Raw genomic sequence first — 4913 nt, forward strand, 5'->3', positions numbered from 1 at the left:
TAGGTGCGCGGGCTTCAGTAGTTGTGGCTCGCGGGCTTTAGAGCACAGGCTCAGTAGTTGTGGCGCACGGGCTTAGTTGCTCCGCGGCATGTGGGATCTCCCTGGACCAGGGCTCGAACCCATGTCCCCTGCATTGGCAGGCGGGTTCTTAACCACTGCGCCACCAGGGAAGTCCCGGGGTTTTTTTTTTTTATGTTTATTAACCATTTGTATTTATTCTTCTATGGATTGCCTACTCAGATACTCTGCTTATTCTATATTGTGGAATTATGTTTTCTAATTTTGAAGTTTTTAATTTTTATTTAAAGTTTTCAGGACCTTCAGCATATGTTCTTCATATACACAAGTTTAGATAAATGTTGATCTCCTTTTTCTTCTGGTTTCTTTTGTGATTTGTTTTTATATGTAACTCCTTCATTTACTTGGAATTTATTTTGGTGTATGAAAGGATATAGGAGCCTGGCTTTTTTTTTTATTATTATTCCTGAATAGCTGAGCATTTTTCTTTCATCTTAGTGGTTCATATTATCCCCACAGATTAAAAATGCCACCTTTATCTCAGAGCTCATAAGGATCCAGAGCTCGTACATAGTCAGGGTTGTTCAGGCAGAAGAAGGGAGGTGGATGGGAGGGAATGGGGCTTGGGAAAGGCAGAAAGTAAGGAGACTTCAACTTTATGAGTAGTATTGTGTCAATTGTACTTTTTAAAAAAAATCAGTAGCAAAAAATGACAAATGTTTTCATTTGTAAAGTCTAGATGTATGGGTCTAGAATTATTTTCTGTATTTTTCTGGTGCTGTGTAAAAAAATTTATGAGAACTGTATATTCCCTGGAAGTTTAAAAGAGTCACCAGTAAGTTGAGCCTGGCACCTTCTTAACAGTTTTATCATTTCTTCTATAGCGGTTGCCCTTAAAATGTTCTTACTTCTTTTGAGTCGATTTTCCCCATTAATTTTTTTCTAGGACATTATCCACTTTATTCAGGTGTTGAATTAATTGGTATGTGGTTTAACAGAGTAATCTCTTTATATCTGTGACTATATCTTTCTGATTCCTATTTTGTATATTGTAATTGTCTTCTTTTTACTTGATGAGATTAACTAAAGTGTCTTTGTGTTTCTGTTGTTTTTAATTATTTTTTTAAAATTTCCAGGTAGTTGGAATTATTTTGTATATAATCATTATGACTTTTTGTTGTTGTTTTGCACTGGTCAAAATATGTAGTCAGTAGAGTTTCTTTTCAGAATATTTAAGATTCTCTTTGCTATGATTTTTCCGTATTTTTTACAAGCACTTGATAAGACTGTTCATGTTTCTGTTTTAACTTTCGCCTACTTGATCTGCCAGGGGCTGAAAGAGGAGTCTTAAAACTTCCTACCACAACTGTGTTTATGCCAAATTCTTTTTGGACTTCTCGTATTTTATGCTTTATATGATTATTCTTAATGTTAGTAATGGTACATGAAGATTCTTACTTGATTACTACATATTCACAATGCCTATTAAAAAATAGCAGAAAATTGAAATGATTGTGTTCCATATGCGAGTCTATAAGGGAGTTTAACCCACTGATATTTATTGTCATAATTGATATTTCGGGCTTCTGTCATCTTATGTTTTCTGGCTTGTGTGTTTTCTTGCTATATTATATATTTTCTATCTTTTTCTATATGAACTGTGTTTTTTTATTGTGATAAAATATACATAACATAAAATCTACCATTTTAATCATTTTTAAGTGTACAGTTCTGTGGCATTTAAGTACATTCACATTGTTGTACAACAATCACCAGCATCCATCTCGAGAATTTTTTTCATCTTCCCAAACTGAAACTCTATTCAATAAGCACTAAATCCCCCTTCTTTCTCTCCCCAGCCCCTGGGAACCACTTTTCTACTTCCTGACTCTATGAATTTGACTACTTTAGGTACCTCACACAAGTGGGATGGTACAATATTTGTCCTTTTGTGACTGGCTTATTTCACTCAGTAAAATGTCTTCAAGATTCACCCATGTTGTTGTGTGTTGTCAGAATTTCCCTCCTTTCTGACGTCATGTACCATTCCATTGTTTGTATGTACCGTATTTTGTTTATCCATTCATCTATTGATGGGCACTTGGATTGCTTCTACCTTTTGGCTGTTGTGAATAATACTGCCGTGAACATGGGCGTGCAATATCTGTCCAAGTCCCTGCTTTGAGTTCTTTTGAGTACAATACCCGGAAGTGAAATTTCTGGATCAGGTAGTAACTGTATGTTTAATTCTTTGAGGAATTGCCATGCTATTTTTCACAGCAGCTACACGATTTTACATTCCCAGCAGCAACGTACAAGAGTTCCAATTTCTCCACATCCTCGCCAACATTTATTATTTTCTGATTTTTTAAATTACAGTTTTCCTAAAGGGTGTGAAGTGGTACTTCATTGTGGTTTTGTTTTGCATTTCCCTAATGATTAGTGATGTTGAGTGTCTTTTCATGTGCTTATAGGCTATTTGTAGACCTTCTTTAGAGAAATGATATTCACGTCCTTTGCCCATTTTTTAATTGTTTTGTTGTTGCTGAGTTGTAGAAGTTCTTTATATATCCTGTATATCATTCCCCTATCAGATATATGATTTGCAAATATTTTCTCTCATTATGTGGATTGTGTTTTCACTTTCTTGACAATGATTTTTGATGCACAAGTTTTTTTGTTTTTTACGTCTTTATTGGAATATAATTGCTTTGCAGTCTCGTGTTAGTTTCTGCTGTACAACAAAGTGAATCAGCTATATGTATATATATATCCCCATATCCCTCCCTCTTGAGCCTTCTTCCCACCCTCCCTATCCCACCCTTCTAGGTTTTCACAAAGCATGGAGCTGATCTCCCTGTGATGCACAAGTTTTAAATTTTGATATAGTCCAATTTCTTTTTACTTTTGTCACCTATGCTTTTGGTGTCATATCCAAGAAACTTTTGCCAAATCCAGTGTCATAAAGCTTTTCCCTTATGTTTTCTGCTAAGAGTTTTATGGTTACTGTGCTTATGTTTAGGTCGTTGATCCATTTTGAGTTAAATTTTGTGTGTTGTTTAAGGTAGGGATCCAACTTCATTCTTTTGCATGTGGAAATCCAGTTGTCCTCATGAATTTGAGTAAATTTTTCATGATAGCACATAGTAGTATACTTTCTCAATTTGTATATGTCTGAGGATACTTTTGCTGTCTTCATGACGAATAAAAATATTTTCCCCAAGGGCTTCCCTGGTGGCACGGTGATTGAGAGTCCGCCTGCTGATGCAAGGGACAGGGGTTCGTGCCCCGGTCCGGGAAGATCCCACATGCCATGGAGCAGCTGGGCCCGTGAGCCATGGCCGCTTAGCCTGCGCGTCCGGAGCCTGTGCTCCGCAACGGGAGAGGCCACAACAGTGAGAGGCCCACGTACCGCAAAAAAAAAAAAAAATTTTCCCCCAAAACTTTGTCAGTTTGCTTGATTGCAGTCTGTCACTCATTGTTGTAGAGAAGTCTGAGGCTATCTCATTTTTTGCTCCTTTTAAGGTTATTTTTCTCCATCCTGCATACAGTAGAATTCTTTACTTATCATTTATTTATTTATTGTAAATTTTATTTATTTGTTTATTTATTTATTTATTTTTGGCTGTGTTGCGTCTTCGTTGCTGCGTGTGGGCTTTTCTCTCGTTGTGGCGAGCAGGGGCTACTTTTCGTTGCAGTGTGCAGGCTTCTCATTGCGGTGGCTTCTCTTGTTGTGGAGCATGGGCTCTAGGCACATGGGCTTCAGTAGTTGTGGCACGCAGGCTCAGTAGTTTTGCCTTTTGGTCTCTAGAGCTCAGGCTCAGTAGTTGTGGCACACAGGCTTAGTTGCTCCGCGGCATGTGGGATCTTTCCGGACGAGGGCTTGAACCTATGTCTCCCGCATTGGCAGGCGGATTCTTAACCACTGCACCACCAGGGAAGCCCCCTACTTATCATTTAAATTGTTAAGATTTGCCTGGACACATCTAACTAATCTTGTCTCTTCATTTATGTTGTATAGAACATGTGAGTCCTTTATCCTGGGATTCAGGTCTTTTTTCATTGGAAGAAGCTTCCTTCTATTTTCTAATTTAATTATTGCTTCTGTTTTATTTCTTCTCTCTTCTTAAGGTGCAGCCTATGCAGGGTTTCCATTTTCTTTTCTTTATATCCATCATCTTCCCATTATGTTAATATTTTTGCCCTGTTTCTTTGCACTAGGGGAGGTTCTCAGCTTTGCTCACATGATTAATTGGACTTACGGTAATGTGGATTCTTCTCTTTCTGTTTTTAATTGTTTTAAATTCATTTTGATTATTGTTATATTTCGCACAATCTTTATTTAACTCAGTCTAGCCAGTTCCCTCTTGCCTTAGAGTTTTATCTTTTGCCTTAGATTTAATCAATTCCATGTGTTTTTTTTTAAATTTTATATACAACATGAAAACAGAAACCCCCTAAATCTTCTTTCTTATAGTACTTTCACAAATATCCTCACGCTCCATGTCTTGAATGACGCTCTTCCTCCATGTTTTTAGGTTATATAATATTTTCACAATCCCATGTTAATTATTAAGTGTTTATGAACCAAAAGGACAAATCCAGTCCTGATGCTTGCCAGCAAATTTGTTGGATTCTTACTGGAGGATCCCCTCACCTGAATACTATTAGAATTTTACTCCCTGGATTTTATCTTTGGGAAATGGTTGATAAAAGTTTACCTAAGTAATTCAATGTCCCAGGACCTGAATGGAGGGGAGACAGAGCTGGGGCTGCAGGCTGTTTCAGCAGAGGAAATTTGTCTCCTTCAGGCTGGGCAAAACCTCTGAACGAGGGTCTGGTTTACTGAATTTAATTTTCTGTTTGGCTTAGCTGCCACCCCAGGGGGTCAGTGT

Source organism: Phocoena phocoena, chromosome 1 (genome assembly GCF_963924675.1).
Source record: "Phocoena phocoena chromosome 1, mPhoPho1.1, whole genome shotgun sequence".
In the NCBI taxonomy this organism is placed as follows: Eukaryota; Metazoa; Chordata; class Mammalia; order Artiodactyla; family Phocoenidae; genus Phocoena; species Phocoena phocoena.